Below are 25,402 nucleotides of genomic sequence, written 5' to 3'. Positions count from 1 at the left end.
AATCCATCAGTACCGCCGCTGTCGAAAGAAGTTGTCGGGTTGTTTATCACCGAGGAAGAGCTGCAATCCCCACCCCTTCTTCGCCCGTTGTTCTCGATGAAATGGAAGCATCGGGATAGTGTCCCCACAACAGCAGCAACCGCTTCACCATCTCACAAACACCGCTTTCGCCCGAAACAACGACCGCCTTCAAGTTTTATGCCCCGGCACTGCACGGCCCTCGCCTCCTAATCAGACAGTTCAGAAAATCGTCAGCGCCGAAATCACCCAAAAACAAGACAGGTGCCGGTGGGAGGGACGGTAGTGGTAGCCGGGTGGCCGCCCCCTACCCCTGCTTCCAGGCAGGCAGAAATCCTTCAACCGAGGCGTGTAACTAGAGAAGCAGGAAATTAAGGCTCATAAAGACTGGCAGAACAATTTTCTCACGGAGATAGCAAATTGTTGCCCAGCAGCCTCTTAAAACCTCTTGCAGCCGACCCGCAGTGGCAAATAAGGTTGGGTGCAATTAACTGTCCACTGGCCGGCTCGCACGCGGCTCTGATGTGCAGAACTGATCGTCTTCACCTGTGTGCCAGCGCGTGTCCACAGACTTTCACTCCCCAAATGTCGATCACATGACAAACTGTCAATAGTTGTGAGAGTACTCTACCATGGCCTGAACGCTATCGTCTAGGATTCTGACAGTTTTCGTAGTACACACAAGACAGTGTTTATAAGACTGAGAAAGTAAGTGTATTGCGGAATATCAGCCATGCATGCTTCTCTTGTTCAATGCCAAATCGCAAAAATAAGGTCGTGATAAATATTTTGCAACATTACACAGGGTCCGTTCTTCTAGAAGGCAAAACTGGCAGGACAGACCTGTACTCAATAGAAAATTAGAAAACACCAGTCTTCACATATAATTAGACGGATGTGTGTCGAAACAGATGGAATCCCTAAAAGAATTATTTTGTATTTATTGATCACAAAAGATCACGAAAGGCAAACTCTATAGCTCATTTTTTTCATAACATTTTTCTTTGATACTTTTTTCCAATCAAAACTATGAAGAATAATTCCTATCTAGAACAAAAAAAAAAAAAACAAAAAAAAAAAAAAAAAAAATTATCATGCAGCTCCAAACACAGCGCTGGGTAGAAGCACAAAGGCCAGTTAGTGCAAGCCCTGGAGTAAAGGTTCGCATCCCTATTGTATCATATATCAGTTGATCACAGTCTGGGAAGTTCTTGGCTCTCAGATGTCGCCACATTGCGCCGCATAGTCTGGCCACCCGATGAAGATACCGAGAATTGAGAATTGGAGCTGGGTGAGATGGAACGTGCAGCATGTAAACTCACGCTACACCACAGTTGCAGCACTGGGCATTATCACAGTCTGCAAGCGTGACAGACCATAGATTATCATGCACAGATGCCAACCGGTTGTTTTTTTGTTTTTTTTTTTTTGTTTGTTTTGTTTGTTTGTTGTTGTTTTTTTCCTTTTTTGTGGTTTTTTTGTGTTTTGTTTTGTTTAAACACAGATGCGACTTAGATGGAGTTTTTACGAGCATAGAATAAAGGTCAAATGCCTAGTTAGTTTGCTGGGCTGATGAGCTGCTTGAGTTGGGAAGGGCTTCCACCTACAGGTAATTCCGTACTATGATGGGGAGGAGGGGGAATCGGTTTTTTTCGAGCAAGCCAGAAACTAATCACAAGGCAGCCAGTCCTATAAACAGACGACATACGCAGAAAAAGAACAGAGAAAGAACAGCGTGCCCGAGACGAGTTCTGAACCCACGACAGTCAATCATCACTGAATTGATGACAGGCGCTAACCGTTGCGGCACCGGATCGCCTGAGAGCATGGGGAATCGAAGTACCCGGAAAAAACCCCTGATGGCGAACATGCAGAGACGAGATCTGAACCCAGGGGCTTTCTCTGCAGTGGTGACAAGTGAAGGTTTGAACCATTACACTACTGGGCGCCGATTGGCCGGGTCTTTTCTCCTTCGTCTTTAATACTGGGCAGAAAGGATCATCGAAAACCTGTGCTTCGGTGTGTTTCAATTACTGGAGATGAAAAGATGAAAAGCTGTCTAGAATGGAGCAGACTCATAAGACGCTGTGATGTCAGTTGAAAGCAGTGCATTGGGTGCAGTGCCGGTGGATCAGGTTTAAATTCTATGATGATCAGTTCACTCGTCTGTGTGAAACCAAGGCGCACAGGGACTAATGCCGATAACTCCGTTTATCACTGTTTTTGCAGCTGTTTCTCTAATTCATTTTCAGGACTTTCATTACAATACTCTTGTCAGTGCCTCTAGCTGAATAAAACTGGCTTTCTGAAAGGTGTGTTCAAGTCCTCTGGTGTAAAACAATTGTTTGTTACAATGTTTATTTTTGACGGTTGGATATCCCACTTTTAAGCTTCGCAAACTTCATAACTGTCTTTGCTACATATAATAACTACTGTTAATGGTCAGTGGAGTGAAGCTGAACAAGCTAATATGAAGTTCCTGATGCCTCAGAGGTCGTTGACCTTTAAAGAAAGCCTTACGAGAGCAAAGGGAAGTTGGAGAATACTGCTTCATTCGTCTATATGATATAAATATGAGACTTCACAATAAACTGGGGATCGAGATGATTCAAAAATTATTAAAAATCGAACCACAGAATGGAATTTAGGTTAGTAATGCAAAAACAATAAGAAATTTAACAAAAAATCATCTCGTCATCAGAACGATTTTAAATGATTTCCCTTCCGTTAGCAGCTCGCAAACAAGCGGCGGCAATGCAATGAGGACACCAACAACGACACGACAGGTGAACGGCCCCACACGCTGCCAAGCGTTCAGTGAACCGGTTAACTCCCTTGTCCTCCCTCTCCCACGCTGGAACCGCTCAGCAAATACGTTAAACCGCTGCAGCTTTCAGTGTGTCACGTAAACCCTTCAGCAGGCATCGATGTCGTCGACTACCCAGGCGCCATCCACCCGTCTTTTAACAACCGGGATCTCGGTCTGTTGGGTGTCAAACTCTACCCGGGATACGCCCAGCGTCAAGCTGACGTCCACTCACAACCTCAACCACCAGGCTGTGTCATCTCCGCCTCGGCAATACCTGCCTCGGACTCAACGGAGCTAACGCGTTGATGGAACCTGATACAGAAACACAAACCGTAACAGTAGACTGACTACAGTGCTTCCCTAGCTGTGCTTGCACTGGCCCCGGGGGTATGTTCCGCAAGGGCTGTCACGAACTTGAGTTCACGACCCCTGTATCACCGAGGCGACCAGTGAGCGACTTCCCCTCGTAAACATCTAAGGTCAAGGTGACAGTAAGACCGTACTTCTCTGGTCAACCTTCTCAACTTTGAATATGGGAACCGGAACATGTTTCTTTAAAGCAGCAACAAACAATGGAGGTGGTGATTTATTCGAAATTGCTGTTTTAAATGAACATGGTCCTGTACTACTTCATCGTCATCATCATCATCTAACATAATACTCCTTTCCACGTTGTCCATCTTGGCACGTAGTAGTCTTCACAAGATTTTCTCTCGTCTCTCATGCGACACACATCACACACTGTTCCCTAAGTGCAGTCTCAAGCTATCTTCCGCCAAGTATCTCATCCTCGCTTCTATAGTTTAGTTCCGAGACCGAGGCTTCATGCTCCTGTCTGTGGTGTCCGCCGTCTGTATATTTTCCTCCCTGCCTCGCCATCTAGACTTTATTGTGTCCTTCGTGTTAATACAAGTCATATATCTTCAGAGGACATGCCTTTTATTTGCGCTTTCCTACTAGCTGTCATTACTCTTCTCCAGGTTTTACAACTTTTCAGGTTCAATGTTTCCTCTTCGCGTGCATCTTTTTCATCAACGTTTTCCTGTAGTAGTTTTCTTTCGTTCTGATTTATCCTCTTCATTTCTAAGAGGCTTGTTTCTGATAGTGCCTTCACCTCGAGAGTTCTTGCCGGTATGGCTGTGGTAATCTCCCATGATGCTGTTGTCCAGCACGATGTGCGGCGATTGTGATGTGGTCATTACGACCGTGTGATGGCAAGAGCTACCAGCGGCTACGACAATGAAGCAAACATCATTATACAAACACGACATCAAGCAGTAAACATTCAGTGACAAAAGAAATACAAATCATGGCGAAGAACAACAAAGGTTTAGCCACACCAGCCACTGTTCTATTCAAGTGTCTGCACTCAGCTGATGTTGTGCCTGCATCCCATCCTATATGTCCATCTCAGTCTTTCTGGTCAGATGCCTGTCCTGTCTTTCGTACAATGTACGACTAATGACAGACAAGACGAAGCTGTTTTGTCAATCAAGCTTCGTTGTTGCATCAACTTGATAATCCATACCATCTGGTACAAGAACATCTGCTACATGACATCTGGTACAAAGAAATCGAGTGCTTGCTTTACTTAACTATTTTGCTCTACATAAGCAGCTGGGCAACAAAATTTAGGACGATTCATGGGGCAGAGGGGAGGGGGAGAGAATACTTTTAGCACAAGCTTACTTGGGACAATAGATGGTGAACGCGTGGTACACAGGGATGTCACCACAGGGTAGTTTTTACAAGCAGAACAGGATGGTTCTCTACTGCATTGGATTCAAGAGTGGGCAGTAGTATGAATGCAAGATGAAATTTCAATTAGATGTATTCTACCACGAGAAAATAAACTCGAATTTTTTTTTTTTTTACTAGAGTTGCTGTTAAATTTCGACTTTTAAAAATTCTGGTATACAGATTACACTGTACTTCCTGATGACTTTATCTCTGGGTATGACTTGTGTATATCTTCCTATATCCGTGACAATCAGTTTAACATTTTGCTAACATACGAAATTAAATAACATGGGAAAACCACTGAGGTCACTTCTTGGTAGTTGCACAACAGCTGGCCGAAAACACTTTCAAAAGTGTTTTGAAGTGTAAAATATTGCTGTGCTTGTAATATTATGAAGACACGCTCTTCAATCAGTTTAAAAGTCTGTGCAGTGGGGAAGCATCTTCAACAATTTCACCTTGACCAGAAAATTTGGTAGAAAACGAGAGTATACTAAGTTGGTCGCTTTACACAGAAGTGTTTTCACAATCTGAGGCGGGAGCGAGTTTCTTAGACTACAAACATCCACACTCGCATTATGTGCCGTCTGTAACAACGATGACATGCATGAGTTCTTTCCTTACAATATCTTTCCTTCATGTTCGCTAGTGTGTCTGCTTGCTTGCCTCTCCTTGTTTTTCCTCTGATGTTCACATCCGAAAAGGAAGCAAACAGCACATGGAAGGCGCGGACAAGGGAAAAAAAGCACTCGTGAAAGTTGTACTTTGTACTGGGGAAAACAATTACGAGAAAGAAAATATTGACTTGTTATGCCTTCCACAAATATTAAATTAGATGCGTTTTCTCTCTTCCTTTCTTCCGCTGAATTTCCTTCACGCCTCTTGTTAGGATAATTTTGTGTGGCAGCATTACGTAAAGTGAAAGTACAGTCCGTGCAAAAAACAGATGGATGTGAACAAAAATGAAATTATGGCAATAACAAAGAGGAAGTTCAATGATAAATGAAATTAAAGGATAAGCGAACAATATTTCCAACCTCCATCCTTTAAAAAAAAGCAAACAGAAAAAAATCCTAAACAAATAAAAATATTAACAAGAAAGAAACCGTCGTGGAGTTTCACCCGGCAACTTATTAGAGAAAGAAATTATACGTTCCAATCAAAGATGAAGACAGGAGTTGACAAAAACATGAAGCCACCAACAGATACTTTTTAGATATACAAATACAGGAATAGATTGTGCAAGATCTGGTAGGAACAGTTCAAACATCATCACAGTCGGATCGCATTCAAAAAGCACCAGACCAGTGAATCAGTAAGCAGACATTTTCAGACGGACTCAGAACAGACCCTTTCGGGAAAGTATGACAAACTCCGGCCCGTGACCACAGGGTTGCTAGGGACCAGCAAGCCGGTAGAGAAGAACTCGCAGAAACCAGAAAATGTTGTAAAATGGAGATCGATGGAGGCAGTGCGGGAGGCCGAGTTGTGGCCCCCTGTACTCGGCAGGACGCCAGGGTGGCTGCCTGTACCGCATCCCCAGAAGTGAGGTTCTTGGCGGGCGACAAGTCCCGCATGCAAAAGAAGATATGAGTACACACATGCACGTGCACACACACGAGAGACAGAGAGAGTGTATAAGAACGTGCGTGTATAAAGTTTGGCACAGAACAGAATCTTCTGTCCCGCTCTGCATGTGGACGCGTGGACAGGTAAGTCTTTGAAATGTCTGTTCGAGAAGGTGACCACTGCTTACAGTTGACAGTAGTTGTCATGCAGCAGCACCTGGTCCCTGCATGGTTAGACAGGTGCTCGCAGGTAATCTTCACAGCCAAGGAAACCGAAGGAAATCCAGTTATAATGAAGTGATGATCACCATCAATCGTCGACATGATGATGATTATTATCAGCTTATTCTGTAGAAAGGTGTAGCATGCGCTCGCAGGAAAGTTCAAACAGTGCAGCTCTCACCACCATCTACTTCCGATGGCACAGCTTGCTGTCTGCTGAAAGGGGCAAAGAGGAGGAAAAAGTTTTCTAATTTTTTTTTTTCTCGTCCTTCTTTCGTGCCGTCTCTGTATCCAGCCACGGCGAGATTCCCCCTTTTATCTTATCTCAATCTCCAGGCACCCAGAAAACAAAAATTCAACACTAATTTTTTTTTAGGGGAGGTCGGTACTGGAGGTTTACATGAACAGAAGCAAGATGATGCTGAAATAAATAAGCAAACAAAAAAGCAGTTGCGATTTTAAAAAAATACTAATATACCTTCCCCACTCAAAATTAAAAAAGAAAGACTACTGCACAATAAAGAAATAATAATTTCATAGATGTTAGATAATGCACTAAAAAAAAAAGCAAGCAGCTTGCAAGCTTAGTATGATACCCAAATTTTAAGATGACCAACCTTTCGATATAATTACTAGACTAATGATGGCAAAGCGTACCAGGCTACCAGCATGCAAGCAAGCAAGGTGAGATGCCTACCTATTTTTTCTTTCCAGCAAAACGGCGCAGGCTGCAGCGAGATAGGCTGGCAGAAAAGATGAGCTGAGAAAAGTGAAACAACCCAGAAGATGCCTGTCGAGTGACAGAAAACAACAGATGAACAATGTGCTGCCAACTGAGCATTTTTTTTCTTTCTTTCTCTCACCCACTCTTCCCCACCCTCACCCCCCAACCACACCAACCATCATCTCCTTTTCTGTTAAATCTCCCTTTCATTACGCCTCCCTTGTTGCACGGTTGGCCGTCTTGGAAGCCAGTGCAGCCAGACTCCGGTTGTGCAGCGCTTTATCCTTTCCTCGTGAATTCCTTAACTGCCTTCGCCCTCGCCGAGTCGTTCGAAAAGTGCGCAATAAATTACCCACGTGTTTAGCATTCTCGCCGATTTCGGCGTTAATTTTGCGGGGGTAACGAGACGTTCGTCCGTGACTCAGCCTGTTTGGGGAGGGAGAAGACTCGTGGAGTAGTGGTGAGCATCGGAGAACTACTCTCCGCTGGCTAGACTGGACATTCTGTAGGCAACAGCAACCAGAATATCTAGACTTCGATAGAAAAAAAAAAAACATCGGTGCAACTCTGCAATATCAGCGCCGAGTGAACAGTTAACCCCCATACGAGTCGTGAGTGCTCACTGGTTAATTTTTTTTTTTTTTTGAGTAAAAAAAACCATTTTATATCACCACATTTATTTATTTCGGCACAACACACGGCAGAACAAGGGTTGCTAATCTTGACCCACCCTGGATAATAATGCCATCATCTCTCTTCTCCTAATATCAACATTTTGCGACATTTTGTTTTCTTGGTTCTTCCGAATATCTTTCCTTATTTGCTTTCTGTTAATCTAAAATAGCTTGTCTCTAGCGGGTCTGTTTTGCCAAATTTGCTGTAGCTGACCTGAAACAGTCTTCCTATGCACGAGCGCACGTGCACAAGCTCACACACATTCAATAACGACCTCTATCCCCCAGTCTCTACCAGTAAAACAGCGCAACAAAAAATATATTAAACGTGAAACATGTTAAAATTTATTTGACTTTACTTAATTTGTATTTAATTTTATTTCCTAGTGATGCATGATCATTTCAAAATGAGATTTCCCCTCAGTTCCCATAAATTTCGATATCTCTGCTGGCTGTCCTGCAGTAAACGCGGCTGACGGAGATCGAGACCAGGGCTGCGTGGAACTGTTTTAACTTTCTCATCTCATCTTTTCTGTGTTTAGCAGCCGCAATCCACAAAATAAATAAACACAAACAAAATTGGAAAGAGGTTTTAAATTCACATTAAAAACCAATAGCAATTAGCAACCATCCACAAACTGGGCTCACACGCGTGGAACAACAATGGAATTTACTGCCAGACGCGGGCTGGGACGATGTCGAGTGACTAAGCAACCGCACGACTGGGATCACCAGGCGGACGGTCGCTCGCGGACAGAAACGAGCATGCGAACACACTGCCACACTTGAACCTGTTTGTCTGTGTGACAATCAACATATCTCTGCCATACAACCAAAGTCAATGCCGGGATCGAATCCCCGAGCGGTGTTTAAACATGGCGCAGTGATTTGGCTTTATTTTCATTGGGAGGTCTGGCACCTCAGGGGAGAAGGTGGGCGGTTTGCTGGTCTTGACGAAGAAATGTATAGGATGGGTTGTAGTTGTGTCCTGCTTGTTTCCTTCTCTTGCTACTTAAAGGACTAGTGGAGTGCAAAGTTGTTGTCTAAAGATTGGGTGAAGCTTTGTACCATCTCCTCCAAACTGAGAGAATTCTCCTCTTTCATTCCTACAAATATAAGTCTACAAACATCATATAACAAAAAAAAAAAAAGTAGTGAACATGGTTAACAAAGGTTTCCAACTCTCCCAACGAGGCCTTCACAACGCAAACATCTCCACGTACAATGCTGACGTCAGTGCTGTTGACTTCTGTTCATGGTGATGTTCGTGGGCTTGTATCTCGAGAACGAAAGGGGGGTATTCTCTCAGATTTGGGGAAAACAGTATCTTTTGACCGAGCTTTACCTGATTTACTCCACAAATTCTGTAACCATTCGAAACCACACATTCCCTTTACGTATTATACACAGGCCGTGCAAAGTCGCTGTGTCAACAGGTCAGAGTTCGGAGCAAACACACAGTGAGATTCATGCAGTAGGCGCACAGAAGCCCAGAAGAAGCAAAGGTGAAAACAAGTCAGTAAAAACCACTCAAGCGTAAAGGTTATATGGTACAGCAAACAAACCAAAATTCAACATATTAATCTCCAGTGCACACACAGTCGCTAAAAGGATTGTGAGACAAAGTTTGAATAAATAAAATAAAGACTGGTTTCGGCTACAAAAAAGGGCTGTACAAGCATCTACACGGGAGATGGATCCCAGCGGCTGCAAACCTGCATTTCTGCTCCACCACAATGGACAGGGCGCAAGCAGGAATCCCGCAGACGAAGGTGTTGTAGAAAATGTAGAAGCCGCACAGCTTTCTGCAAGGAACACACCAACGCGATGAACAACATAACGAACGCTCACAGCTACGACTGCACACGGGGGACTTCAGCGTTTATACAGTCAAAACCCTGCGACCACGTACTCCTTTGTTGCTGATCTTAGTCCCTAAGGAAAATGCAAGTATGATTCAAGAAATATAAAATTATTTGCGATGTAATAGAAGCAACAACAGTAAAAAAAAAACAAACAAATGTTACCTGAAAAAAACCATAGTTTAGTGGGGTAGGAAGATGCTCAGCTTTGAGGGGAGAGGGGAATTGGTTTTAAACGCCGAACCAGCAACTAATGCTATATGACGACATGGAAGCCAGCCCTGGAAACAGATGCCACATGCAGAGAAAGAACGGCATGCCCGAGACGAGACCCGAACCAGGGACAGCCAACCTTCACTGTATTGGTGACAGGCGCTAACCGTGGCACAGCCGGACATCCCTACTCATACAACAAACAAATAGAAATTCGAGACTATGATGACAGTGAAAGACAAAGCAAACTTAACATTTTTTAGGGGGCGGCTGCCCCCTTTGCCACTTCCCTGGTTCCCTGGTTAGCTAGAAATAAAAACATTAGCATCATTAATGTAAAGATTTTTAAAAAGAAATGCAGCTTCATGTTGTATGATTCATTGTACAATAATGCATACATGTAATATCTTCTGTATGCTACAATTTAATTTTCATAGGTTTTGTTACACATATCTAATGCAAATAAATATCAGATTCTGGATTTACAGTACGCACTACTACTAATAATACTAGGAGACTTGCACAGTGCACATTGATAGACAGTTCAAGGCGCTGTTCTACATTTTCTGCACAAAAATGCATATCCTTCAACATATTTTTTGAAGATTTTGAATGAAATATGATCAAGTAATCTTCAAACTTTTTAGTTTTACTATTATTCACATGCAAGGACGTGAGAGCAAACATGAGAGGAGGAATAAAAAAAGCACAGGCGTGCTCTCGTCCGCCCCTCCCCACCATTCCCTCCCGCCAGATCGTAACCCTCCCCTAGCTTTCGCACACCTCCCAGGAAAATGATTGCAACAAGCATGCTCAAGTCCCATTTAAGCGGTGGAAAGTGAAGCAAAACATGTGGACACGCCTTGTGCGCCGGGCCCCGCCAGGGACACCACTTCGCCACCCGCTCCCCAAACTTGATTAATTCTGGGACGCTGTGCTCAGTGTGACCATTAACCGATTCCACTGAAGTTGTCACTCATGCTCTTTGTTCCAGGACCTCGAATATTCCAGTTGAATTCTTCCCAGATGTCTGCCTGCATTTCGCAGACTGCACAAAGTGAAAAGAAAGTTTTGAAAATTAAATTTCGCCGTTTCAATTGTTCGTTGATTGACGGGAGGTCCCGGAAGGAGTGCGGTATGCTTTTGTCTTTTTCCTCCCATCATTTTCATATCTTTATTTTTCTGTGAACGTGAACAAAAAGCGCGATAGAGTACAATAGTTTCATGGCCACACACACACACACAAAAAAAAAATGATGAAAAAGTAAGACGACGTACGCTGCAGAACACATTTCTGTATCTCTTGAGCCTGAAACCATGTTTTTCTATAATTTATTAGCCAGGCAGTCAGCCATACATCCAGACAGCGAGCTAAAAGCCAGTCAGCGAGCTAAATGAAGCGCAAAATAAAACTCAATCGTCTTTTATCGAAATGTTCTGGCAATACAGCCGCCACGAGAATACATTACCCTAATTACTTCTAAATAGCAAAATTAACGAGTGTATTTTTAACACTGCTTTCTAAACAAGTCCGCTCTTTTTCAATATGATTAGAAGTCCTCAATTCACATGATCTATCTAATTACTTTATGTCAAAAGAAAATGAAACTGCCACCGAAATTTTTTTTTTCTTTAATCTCAATGCAGAAGCGATTTCAGTCTAAGAAATCTGAGGACTGTTTGAATACATTTTGAACATTTACTTTTTTAAGAAGGATTGATTGCATTTGCTTTAAAGAAATTTAAATTAAATTGTACAAGTGGGATATTAGTAAAATCCAAGTGTTTGATCACTCAGACTGTAATTCAGCAGATTTGCGGCCTATGAACAGAAGCTTCATATGATAAGCAACATTCCAAACAAGCCAGAGAACATGTGGAGTGTATTATAGAACTCGAATACCCCTAATTCTTTGTTCTTTATTCTTCCCTCTGCAATCACTAGTATCCTCCTTTTCCTTCTTGCATTCCTATTCGCCATATACGTTTCTGACACAACCAACTCTCTCAGTGTGTGTGAGTGAGAGAGAGGGAAAGATGTTTATTCCTGACAATAAATTTCGCAAACTGTAGACTCTACAATCACACAGATTACTGCCATTTTTATACCAAAAACTTTACAGTCATGGGATCCTATGGCATCTCTTTTCAATTCTCACCTCCCCCTTCCGCCAACTGCAATATTCACTAATAGGGCGTTTAACGTGCATTACTTTCAGGGACGGCAAGAAAAGGACAGCCTGCGCTGAGCGAAATCAATTACCTCCGCCTGCCTACCCGAATTCATTATGGCTAATCCTTCTCATGAAGCTAGCATGCTAGGACTGCCGCCTCTCAACTTCTTTGTCTCCATTTTCTAGCATTGGTTGTTATCACAAGTAGCTGGAGGGCCACTGCAAATTCCGAGCTCTACGTGGATAGGCATCTCTAGATGTTTCACAACAAACCAAGAACTGAGGAGACACACAAAAAAGTCTTCCATATTTTTTGACGCCCAAAACACCTTATACCATTTTGTGCGTGTGTGTGTGAGAGAGAGAAGTCTGGTTCTTGAACTCGAGAGGAAGATTTCTGTAAGAGATGTAAAAATTATTCAAAGATTGTTCAAATTTAAACACGAGGAGGCTCTTCTAAAATGATGTAAGAATTTGCACGATTATTTCTTGTAGCCTGCGAGGAATATCACTCCATTACATCAGATCATGACATTCCTCTTCAGCTGAAGAACTTCCGTGTGATAAGTATCGCACATCCTCAACAGGTTCTAGCTATGTGATATCGTTCACCCACAACATAATAAATTACCTTAACTATCGCTCATCTACAGCAAGATAACCTACAGTGAACATCGCTCATCTACAGCAAACAGGATCCATCAGTTGCACGCGGCACTCCAGCGCGGCACTTGCTTGTCCAGAGGTCCACGCAAGGCAAAGGCGTCCTCGTGAGAGTCCAATGCAACGGCAACTGCAGCCTGGCGCAGAAGGGGGACCCTCGGGGAGGGAAGGGATGGTGGAGACGCTATCAGATGGCTCCCATAGTCACAGAACGGCCTGTGTGCGGAGATTGCTGGAAGCACTCGGTAACCTTACACTCGACGCCTTTCATCGAGTTTGAGAAAGCAAGGACTGGTCACCCATCCCTCTCTACAAGAATCGATTCTCGTCGAGGCCAAGAAAAAAAGAGAGAAGGGGGGTGGGGGGGGCAGAATCTGAATTTGCATGCTGGCAAAAGAGCACGCGCAGGCGGCACGTCAAACGGCTTCTGTCCCTTTACGGCGATGCTCTGCCCCTATTCACGGCCGCCAGACGTGGTCTTCGACCCCTTCGGTCACGTCTCCTTTCCCGTCCCATCACCCCCACGTCTGGCTTCGGAAAAGCACGTGCACTAAGGTCATGAGAGTAGAAACTTTGTTCTGGGTAAAACTTCCTCCAGTGTCCCCTACACTCCTGTTTGATGATCGACCTTGCTTTTGACACTTCTGACACAAGCTGGGGTCTGAAGCTTCCAGCCGTCCCTGTCCCGGGGTCACGGCATATCTGGCTTGAATCGGTTAATTTTAGACAGACATGGACCAAGTAACGGCTATGAAACTGAATCTTTCTCCCCTCCATTCCCCGTGCGTGCAATTTTGTTTTCTAATTTTTTTTTTTAAAAAAAAAAAAAACAGGAGCTCCGGCCCTTGCTGTAAAAATCATGAGCGAACCAGAGATTCTAGTGGGGCGGCTCATAACCTTATTCAACAGTCTGAACAGCTATCTTAGAAGACTAAACGCCTGAGAAGATCCTTCCAGGATTGCTTCCTGCTGAAGGCAGAGACACCCCATGGCCAAGGGAACTCCACTAAAAAAGAAAGCTCTATGGGAGCAAAAGGGACTTGGAGGACACTGCACTGCTCATCATGCAGACTGGGCAGAAAGTGAAGCTTAGTGACTAAAAAGAAAGAAATCTGATGATAAACATACCATCTTCAACCCATCTCTAGCACACAGGCAACAACTTAGGGTAAACAAGTCTTCTGAAGCACAACCAACACCATAAGTACAACTATTATCACAACTAGCAACAGTGAAAAAAAAATGAAACATTCACTGCATCAGAGTTATTTTTGATGCACGAAGAATGCAAGAAGAAAAGCATTATGTTTAAAGAAACATTGGCCTATTCATTCTTTTAAAAAACTGTCCTACTACTATTATTCATCTATAAAATATAGCAATGCCTCTTACCCTGCACTTTTTATCACTAAGACCTGAGGACAAGGCCCTCATCTTCGATTTTCTCAACACAAATGATCTTACCTATTGTAACTGGTGGTAAAACACAGCAAACAAATAAATGTTGCCACAGCATGGCTGCATTATTTCTTGCTGTCAGATTTCTTGTCATTATCATCTCACAGAATGTACCTTTTACTGAGGATAAAGAAACAGTCGCTGTTGAAAGCATGGTAGACTCTATTCCTTCCAGCCACTAGATCAGTAGTATCTTAAAGAAGCCTCCAGACAAATAACAGAGTACTTGTCATCAACTTCATCCTAGTGATCGAATAGTCTCTTCCAGCGATAAAATTTCACACCCAGTGTGCATGTGTGTGTGAGAGAGAATATGATTTGTGTAGATACAGTGGAAATACAAAAATAACCAAGGAATACATTCAAAGTCCTAAAGGATGCTTTGACACCAGCCTCTAATTAGAATGCATCACATTTACCTTTTGAGCATTACTAAGAATTCTGTCCCAAAACAAGCCATAACATCCATCTTCATAAGTTTAAAACACACGCTAAACATCCCAGACCTACATATTCTTATCTTGAAGGTTCTGTCACAGATCATAATGTAAACTACAAATAACAGAATTGCTAAGATTTGTCTAATACGACAAGCCAGGAAAACCTAAGTCACCCTCAATCAGTGGCTTTCGATTATCTAAGGCCTTGGTAGGCAGACGAATTTATCCCATGCCAATTATTACAACACAAAATACCACAGGTGCAGACAGCAATCACAGTAATTAAGTTCCTGAATGTGTTGGAGTTACCAAGCCCCGAATGCAGATTTTTTGAATTGGTTCCCCTCTACTAGTCAGAGGCACAGAGAAATTAATCTGCTAAGTCTTGAAGTGACAACCTCTGAAAGACTTGTGTGAAGGACAGTCTATGACTGTGACTGGAGAAGGAACTAAAACACATAGCGTATGTGTGTGTTTGTGTGCGTGCATGTAATATAACATAATAATAACATGTAATAAACCCTAATAATATCCTATCTGGTATAGTCCATGTATTAACCTGAAGCCATTTGGGCTCCATTTTTTGTGAACATCCAGACTTTGCTTGATCTTAACTCTTTATAGTTTCCTAGAACATACAGGGTCATAAAACCCACAGTGGATAAAGATCAATGACATGAAAACGTTTTTAGAATTTGCTGAATAGCCAGGACCAAAAAGCAGAAATATTAATGAAGCTCATTTCAGTGTGTAATTCTTTGAGCATTTAAATGACACTTCTAGTATAAACCCTAAACCTACACCCATGGATGTCTAACTTTCAAATCACAGACAGCTTAAAAAAAAACCAACCTAAAACACCATATATAAAGTCTGTGAAGATGACAATATCATAAATGAATTCCTACATGTGTGAATGATTAGAACTGATGTTAGAAATGAATGAAGAATGGAAAGTCTTTTTCTTCTTCCTAATCACCCCCAGTGGAGCATTGGGCCAAAATGAATGAAAAATAGGAGAGTTAAAAAGAAAATGAGGGAGGGTTTATTACTAGAACATGTCACTGATGTGAAGATAATACTGCAGATAATAAAAATTGTTGAAAAGAACAAGAAAAAAAGAGAAGGAAAGAAAAAAAAAACGAGAAAGAGCTTGATTATAATGACAATGTATGAAGCTGACATGATAACAATGATGGTGGTTGAGGGAGTAAGACAGAAAAACTGAGAGACAGAGAAACATTACAAATACTTGTTTTGCTCAGGAAATCTATATGTTCTTCATGACTGTATAGGGTTGTGAAATGAATCAAGAATCTTGAAATAAGAAACTAAAGAGTTAAGCCGACATGGCTGTCAAAGTCAAACACCCACACCATACTTTTTTTCTTAAATGACCTCAGTATTTTTCATATCAGAGTAAGATATGTAATTATAAAACTTACATAGGATGAATGCATTTTTCCAAATACTACTTCCTCTAATAGCTTATTACTGGGGTCTCTTATGTTCACCATTGATCTTATTTGATGTAGGAAAACCCCCAAATTGATTACATTTTATTTTGAATGGGTCACAAGTTTGGGCAGCATGATTCAATACAAACTATCATTTCAAGTGTCCTCTCTTGGCAGAACACAAAATCAAAAGAAAGAAATATCATTCTCTAAGGCACTTTCAAAAATTAGAAGTTGTCTCATCCAGCCAACCATCTATCTAAGCTCCTCCTCCCATCAGCCAGATGTTTATTCAATTTTGAAACTCATCTATAAATCTTCTGTTTTACAAAAATAAAATAATAGCAATAAATTGTAAATATTAACTCATTTAGTGCCTATATCATATTTCCTTGTCAGCAATTTTTAGCAATTTTCATGTTTGGTGCAGATTTGCCTTTAATGTCTATGTCACGTGATGTGACAGCAAAAACTAATCTGATGCACATATTTCTTGAATAAGACTGATTGACCAAAACTAGAAATTGTACTTTTCAACCATGCCTATTATCACACAGAAAGACAACAGCTGCTCTAAAAAAATCAGAAAAATTTTGATGAACCGCTAAATTTCTCTGAAAATGAGTAATATCATAATAGCATGAAAGGTACATTTTGTCTCACGCTGCCAAAGCTGCTCAAATTCTTTTCCGACCATTGTTGCCAAGTGACACTTTAATGGCATGTGACCAAATAAAACTGTCACTCCTTTTTATGATCAAGCTGCAAATAGACTAAAAAAATAAAAAAATTAACTTGTAAAAAGCAACATCTCCCAGCTGCAAAGGGTAATGCATTCATCATTAAAACACACACCTCTTTGCACAATATCTTCAATGCCATCCATATTGTCATGAAAGATGAGCTATATGGAGCGACCAATGCATGGCAGATAATGTGTTAATATTGTTTTTGACATAATGTGTCAAGCAATTTGCCTGGTCCAGAAATAGAAGTCAGTTCATGCACCATATAATGCTGGCAAACACTCAATTTCTGCATATCGTTTTCCTATGAAATAAAAACATATTTAGTGGATGAGGTTTAGCTGCAGGTTAGTGGATACAACACAATGCAGAAGTATTATGTTGTTTGAAAATGTTTCCAACATGCAAATGACATTATCTCATTCCTGGAAATAAGGAGATGTAAAATCAGTAGCAACTAATATAGTAAATAAATCAAATAAGACATAAAGCATTGAAATTGTTAAAGTATCAGACAATATCAATCAATAAAAGAAGCTGCAATTTGTCCAAGAAAGCTGGCTTAATATAATAGACTAAATAGTGAAGAATAAACACATTTTAAGATGTCTAAATGTGTGCGAACCTAAATATGATGCTTATACAATTTTAATTTCAGATTATTATTCAACTGTCAGATTAAGTAAGATTTACTCTGTGTATGTGTGCACGTGCATGTGAGTTTGAGCAATCATGTTCACACATTTTGTGCATGAGTCTATACAAAAAGTCTGTTGTATCAATAATAAGCATAATTATATAACAAAAGAATAAATTTACTTCCTACCTCCATATACAAAAAAGGGTGATAAAAAGTGAGCCATTAACAGTCAGGAAAAGACTTGACCGAAGTGTCTCAGGTACAAATTTCTTTATATAGTAGCTCCAACCACGTTTCCGCAATAGTGCTGTAATCTGCAATATGTCGTATTTAAAAAGTATTATGGTAAAATTAGTAACCAATGAATATAGCATATAAGTTCACACAGTGTAAACACTTGTATACTTCTCCAGAATCAAATGTTTAGAACAAATCTGTCTACAGCTAAACCTGTTTCAGAGTATTGTAAGGGTATATATCTCTTAAAACTAATTCTTTAGCTTGTGACACTGCATCTGGTGTAATAAAGAAACATGTTTGCTTCTATCTTTCACACTTTTCAGGATGCCACGTTCATGATGAACTGGCCATTAATGCTACTGATACTACATCCAGAGATAAATCACAGGTACTAAAGGCAAGACACTAGATCCTGGTGCAGGTGACAATTATTTGGCCACTCACACTTAGCTATTCAAAATACAACAAAATGTCCATTTTAAAAAGCTTAATCAACAAGCAAGGAAAACATAATTATGCAATTACTTCACATAAGACTTGAAATAAAAATAACACAAAAGAATATAGCATAATCATGTCAAATGCTGACTCATTAATCAGTATAATTAATATGCTTCACAATAAGATGTTGGAAATTAATGTGAACAAATAAGTTTTCATACTGTTGTTTTATTTTATATGTGTATAGACCATTATTCTGAGAAAATCATTATGGCTAAATCTTGATTAACTAACAATTATAACAGTAATAAGATAGAGATGAATAAGACTGCCTTCATAGTAATCTCTACATGCAATGCATTCACTCATTTAAACAGTTTGGTATATACATAAACCTAATAAAATTTAATTTAGTAATCTGACTCAATAAACTTTATTTAATAAACTGAGATTAATAATGTACGTGATCTTCGGTATTTACAAAAATGTGAAATAATGCAGTCAAAACTAATAAAAATCATCTCAGTTGACAGTTCAGTCTGACAATAGTTGTAACATATCTTTTCGCAAAAAGGCGGTTATAATCAGTATTATTACAAAAGACAATAATTTGATTTTACTGAAATGGTTTAGTTTTTGATGCCACTTTCTTTTCGAAATGTCTTACAGTATATAAGACTTTCAATGCCATTCTATAACAATGTAAACATTCTCTTCAAACTGTGTTAACAAATTTTATCACGAATCAGAAATATAAAGATCTTAAAAAAGTGAACGTTAAAGAATAATATTAATAATATTATTATTAAGATGTGTATGATTGTGTGTGTATGTTTTCCAAGCAAAGAGCATACTGTTAATACATTTATTTTTGTTAAGGATTATCGAATGGATGGCAAGCGACACGAAAATCGTCTGCTCAAACGACAGGTACTCTGACAATGACTTACCAAATACAGAGTTCCATATATTTTTATCGCTTCTTAAACACATTTTTCGCGACGTCTTTTGTAGCTTGTAAGCAGTAAGGTGTCCAACAATGACCCAGTTCATAACATGTACAGTGTAGGGTCAAAGGTTTGCTGAGGATCGCCATAGTGTCGTCCCGCAGGAAGAGCGATTTTTAACCAATCAGCTTTCACCAGCCAGGGAGCAGTTGGTACTCCACAAACTTCCCTTTTACTTTCGCACTTCTGCTCAATTATTCAAAAATTCGTGCTTTATTCTGAGCTTTAAAGAAGTAAGTCTTCATATCTATATTATTATTTTGGACGAGAAATATGAATAGTTGTAAAAAAGTCTGAGTTTATAATTGTCTGCTCCTCGAATCGTACCCAGTCGTCCGCGTTTCTATGGCGTTGCTAGAGAAGCGATTGAGGTGATCGATTTGACAACAGAAAGAACAGTGCAATGTTATGATGCCATCTGTTACACTTGTGCAGAGTTTTGATCTACCAGTCATCTTTCAGTTGATTTAAAGCTTGTAATGCTACACTTTAATTGCAAGCTCATTCGGATATCGTATTTCGCTGAGCTATAAGCGCGCTGTCTGCGCTCACGGTTGAACATGCTGGGAGCTAAGTTATCAAACCAACTTATACTTAAAGTTCGGGAAAGAAGGGAGGCAAACAAGAGTGCAGAAGATAAGTAATGAAAAGTAAACAGTGTATAGTTAATGTCTGTTTGCTAGCCTATAAAAACCACCTTCAAACTATAGATGCCTTTATTGCACCTCACAGCTGTCGCGCTTATCTTAGATACCAGTCCTGCTGGCACGCTGGGCCCTCACTACGACACAAGTTTGGCTCAGTTCAGCTCGCAAATGCCTGCGATTTTCCAGCTTGATGGTGTCACTTAGGTTGTACAAATGTTGCATAAAAAGTAAAGAGCTAGCGCTTCTAGACATTACTGGCTGAGAAAAGTTTTCAGAATCCAGCAAGGTGACACGCTACTGAATGAGGTTCTTTAATGACATCACAGTTTAGTGAATTATATTCTATGTCTTAAAAATAAATCGTGCCCTAGTCTCTGTTGTAACAGTTGCTCCAATAACAACAACAACAACAACAACAACAACAACAACAACAACACCAACAACAACAACAACAACAACAACAACAATAAAACAGCAAAGTTTAAATAGCGCATACTCCCACTCCTAAGGAGCATGCTCTTAGCGCTGAAGGTGTCGGGTAGGTTAGAGGAAGCTTAAAAATAATTATGAACACATGATGATGTCCTCATGAGTTGATCACGTTATATTGCCATATTCATCGTTTACATTGCACAAGATTTTTTTATTTACGAGCAGTGAATAAGCATCCATGAAGGCAAACATGTTATTATTTACTGGAAACGCAATCCCGTCAGTTTCAGCATCTCACAAACCTGAATTGTGCGCCCGACTGGGAGAATGGTTGATCAGTGGTTTGAGAAAGTATTTACTGTATCACTGTGTTGTTTTCCTTTATACGAGTCGGCGCTTTGTTCTTTCCTCATTTTCACGCCTATTGCTAATTTGGTTTGAATCAAAAACTGGAAAACATGAAATTTTGTTGAGTTTGCTTGAATAAATGGTGTAGACAATTAATGGTATGAATGATTGTGAATGAACCTTTAGTTACAGTTTATGAAACTGCTTGTTACATCACAAGCCACGGAATTGGTGAAAATGAAACTGCTGTTCTGGCAATGTAGTCCTAGTCCAGCTAAGTAGGTTCCGTATCTTTGGAACAAATCATGTCTTAATTGTTGCCCATATTGTCTTAAAACAGAGAAAGTAACCAACGAATATTTTATTGATTAGGCCATCGGTCCTTATCAATTCACAATACCTATTATTGTGAGTTTCCTGCTCCATTTGCTAAACGATGAAGGGGTTGAGGAAGATGACGCTGAGAGAAAGTGTTTGAGAAGAGAGCAGGGAAATTGCGTGTAGTCAGACGAATAGGAATGTAGGTTTGCGCGCGCGCACACACACACACAAAGCACGCACAGGTACACAGACAGTGTCAAGAATGGAGTTAGAGACCCGGGCAATGTTGTCCTTGTTTAATACTAAATATTATAGTGTTCACGTGTACGTACAGCAGTCAGCCACGAACCTCAAACACTTGCACACCACGTGACCTTTAAGTCAATTCTCCCAAGTCACTCCAGCGTGCGGTTCGCCAAACCAGCAGGTGGCGCGAAGTACCGCACGAGGAGGAAGGAGGCAAACACGTCACTTCCTGTGTCAGCAAGAGGCCAAAGCCAGACGTGACGGCGGCTGTTGTCTTGCCTGGAATCCATCAATGCTGCAAGTGCAGTTGTCCAACACTGCGACGAAGCCAGTGCTGCCCCTCACCCCTGTCCACACTCGTGGTCAGCAGAACGTGCGGCGGCGACGGGGCCCGGCCCTGTGGACAAACAGCGCTCATGGTGGAGGACAGCAGCCTTGGTCAGTTGACATGCGCACAGCGCGACTCCACCTTCGCAATCGATTCATCAGTAGGATAAGGAAAAACACAAGCGTGACCTCTGCCCCTCCTCCCCTTTGTTTGCAGACAGAGCGAAAAGCCAAAGAAGAAAAATGACGTTTCAAGGCCCACCACTCATGATTGATTGTGAAAGGAAAAAATATTTTTCTAATTCTTTTCTTAAATTTAGTAGTATATATACATAGAAACACACAATATGCACATCATTACACATTATCTTATATATAAATATACAAGTAGTTTATTATATAAGCAGTCCCTAGAGAAGACGATTGAAATAGAGAAAGACAACAGTATGAAAATAGAAAGAATTACCAATTAATGGATCATCTCAGAACCGTACAAATAATGATCATCGATGTGTAAGGCTAACAACATCTGTAACTTCCGACTACAAGCCACACCATCCAGTAGTGGGAGCTGCGGCAGGAACTACAACAGCGACAGCAGCAATGGCCAGGATGGACGACATCATCAGTTTTGATGGTATTGCAACATCGACACACTGTACTACTGTTTCCTTCACAGCCTTGTCTCCAAACATAGCATCCTCCAAACATCCTGCTGATTGCTTACTGGCCGAAATCAATTTCCGAGAAAAAAATAGTTCCCGAGTGAGAGGAATCTCAAAGACATTTACAACATTAATGAGAAATAAGAAGTATTTTCATCACTTTTCACAAAGACCTGGTGCTAGTGATGGCAGGAAGGACTATTTCTCCCAGCTCTCAGTAAACGTGGCTGACCACTACATTTAAAGTGACAATTAGGAATATTTACCGTGGAGCTCTCTACAAAAAGAGACCAGAACTAAAATCACGAAAAAAAGATGACAAATGAAGAAAAAGTTTGCAAGAGAGCATGAAAAACAAGACCAGGAAGATTGGGAAGAGAGAGGCGACAACTGTGGGAGCTGGGCATCGAACCTTACCCTACAAAAAGAACTGAAACTAGTTGCCCAGGAGGATCAGTGTGTGGGGAGAGGAGGTTGTTCCAAGTTATAATGGGTCTCTTCAAACGATTTTAAACCAACTGGGAGTGTGATGGAAACAGCGGGCGCCTCTATACAGACAATTTCATTTTCGTGCATGAGTTATTTCAGCATTTTATTTTAAAATATAAATTATAATTTTTTATCTTTTTTACCATGTCTTTAAAAGTTGCCTAGAATATCATAAAATGGTTTAAGTATGCTTAGGGAAGGTGTCGCATATTGCTGCTTCATCCCCTTCTTCTCTTAGAATGTTGTCATTATCTTTGCCCTTGTCCGTCTCACATCAACACTTGGTGGTGATGCTGTTTGACCCCCTGCACATCACGTGCTTATCTCTGGGTGCACTCGTCAAACCCGGGTGTAACTGCAGGCTCAGACATCAGGGTCACTGTGAACATTTCTGGTTACGAGACAACGAGTCCACAGTGGCATGTGTATGTGTGATTGTGTGTGCGTATTTGTTTATGAGTATGCGTAGGTACGTGCGTTTGTGTGTGCGAGTGCCCGCCTTTCTGTGCATAGATGTGCTTGTAAGTTTGGTTGGTGTGTGCTTTTATGCATGTACGTGCATGGTCATGCAGCTGTGTTTCAATTCATCCAGCCTTCTTTAATGGAGCGAAGTTATTTTGGTATAACACGCCGCCAAGATAGAAAACAGGAACGATAATAAAGCAGCGACATGAGCGTGACGTAGCTTTCCCTCCCTTTATTACGTGTGTAGTCGTAAACTACTACAACGGCAGTCTGAAGAGGTTTGAACACTTTGCTAATAGCTCTGTTTCTCTTAGCTTGAAAACAAACCTCAAAGCTACGGGCCTCAGGATGTAAGAGTCAAAACGTGGCATCCCACTGTTGGAGGTTTCCTTTTTTTTCTTTTTAACTTAATTTTTTTTTTTTTTAAGTTGAAGTGCAATCAGTTGGCAAGAGCGCGAAGCACAACGAATAAATCACATGCTAATGACATGCCGGCTGCCAAATGCAGTTCTCTTTTACTGCTGCGGTCTTCCTCAAGCCCCCCCCTCTAACGGTTCCCCTTACTCGTGGAGGTAAAGCTATATAGCTACTCCGGGTTGGTCCCGATACGTGTGTAAGGCGGTTATCCAAAGAAATGCATTCACCACAAAGTTAAGGTAGGTTTTCGATATGTAAAGCGGTTTCTTCGATATGGGGACCATCTTTATGGGTCTTCTTGTTGCCAAGAGGAATATGGACCTGGAGGTGTAGTTTCAGGCGCCAGTAATCAGCATGTGTGTCACTCACATTCGTTTAGAACAAAAGACCGTTTGCGCATGCGGCAGGCTGATTATTTTTCCGACAAACTCTTAAATATAAATACTACTTCTGAAACATAAATGCTGCCGGTGTTAACTGTGGGACTTCTGTAACAGCCAACGCCCTGCAATTTTGGCATATTGATTTGTTGTTGTTTGTTTTTTTTTTTATTTAGAGTGTTGCATGCATCGTCATGTGTCAGGAAGCAGATTGCATTAGTGATGGTGTCAGAGTCAGCTAAAAACCTTCATTTTCATCAGTTGCAAATCCTTAAAATAATTCTTCAGCTCTTTATACATTTTCAATGGTCCTCACAGAGGCGGATGGTCAGTATCCAGGTATTCTGTCAGGTATAACTTTAAAAAATTCTTAATCCTACAGCTCAAATCAATTCTGCTACAAAACTGTTTTCTCCATCAAAAATTTTAGTGGGTGTTCATCTGGTGTTCATATATTTATCAGCCTGACCTGTCAGTTGAAGTACTATAAGGCTATTGATGCCTGATAAATGCCGGATTGTAATAAAGATTCTGTAGCCACAAGACTTTTCGTAACTATAACTGTATTCCTTTGAGAATATCATTAAACCGTCAACTTTTAAAATGATCTCCTACAATATATTCTTCCGACTTCTTATAAAGGTAGTCGATGTTTAACTGAGAAATGAGGGGTTTAAAAAAATATAAAAAGTCTTTAAAAAAGTTCTGACCCGATAAGCAACTGGTGTAGGAATGGGGGATCCAATGAGAGCAACATAAACACGTTTTGCTGTCGACGCATGCGCAGTGCTAAAGCTCACAAGAAAAGGTATCAAAATGGCCGAGTGGTTAGAGCAGTGGCGTCCGAACCAAGAGAGGCGCTCTGGTTCGATACCTGGAAACTTCCCCCAGTCAATACAGCTGTCAAGAGTTGGTACTTTACTACAATAGTTGTTGGGAAAGTTGGACAGAAGGGGAGGGAGAAGGAGATGGGCAACGCCCTCGCATAAATCTAGTGTCGAGAAATGGGAAATCCTATACCATCTCATTCCCTAACGACCTGATAAAAAGGTCAGAGGACGACCTTTACCTTTAAATTCAACCAATGAGCTGAAACGTCCATGTATGTTTGTGTGTGACACAAAATAGGACCACCACAAGACTTGGTCGGTGTTACTGCCTCTTTAACATAAATATAACTGCTTACGTGACCACTTAAAATTCCTCAGAGAATAATTTATACACATGATGAAGTCATTGTGCCCCTGACATGTCCTAAAGCTCTGCTGTCAACAGTAAACCGCCGTGTGTCTTTAGCATGCATTTCACATATTACCGGTGAATGTGCAATAAGGGGAACTTCATGTTGTATTTTTTATGCATTTTTTTCTTCTGAATAAATGAATGAACAATGAATAATTAATGCATGAAATGATGAATCAAGAAATCTGATAAGCCTGTCGTTGTAAGGCCAATCTGGGGTTCATCGGTCATCCAAAAGAATTGTGGTACAGGTAATCCGTTTCCCTACAGGTAATTTTTCTCTCTCTCTTTTTTGGTTTTGTTGTTGTTGGTTTGTTCGTCGTCGTC

The 25,402-nt window shown here is 40.9% G+C and overlaps 1 protein-coding gene across 4 annotated transcripts in view; it reads right to left on the bottom strand.

Moving 5' to 3' along the window:
• LOC112566249 (transmembrane protein 135-like) overlaps positions 1-19,226 on the bottom strand; it is an 85,317-nt gene extending 66,091 nt beyond the window's left edge. The window contains exons 1-4 of one of the 4 annotated variants that reach the window (XM_025242301.1): positions 19,040-19,226; positions 17,595-17,722; positions 9,471-9,560; positions 7,055-7,147 (exon numbers count right to left, since the gene is read on the bottom strand). The gene's annotated coding sequence lies outside the window, so the exon portion shown is untranslated. The remainder of the gene's footprint in view (positions 1-7,054; positions 7,148-9,470; positions 9,561-17,594; positions 17,723-19,039) is intronic. The other 3 variants (XM_025242302.1, XM_025242300.1, XM_025242303.1) reach the window with 3 other exon arrangements.
• Positions 19,227-25,402: the final 6,176 nt, after the last annotated feature.

The sequence above is a fragment of the Pomacea canaliculata genome, linkage group LG6 (assembly GCF_003073045.1).
Source record: "Pomacea canaliculata isolate SZHN2017 linkage group LG6, ASM307304v1, whole genome shotgun sequence".
Lineage (NCBI taxonomy): Eukaryota > Metazoa > Mollusca > Gastropoda > Architaenioglossa > Ampullariidae > Pomacea > Pomacea canaliculata.
This window is presented reverse-complemented; position numbering and strand designations above follow the sequence as displayed.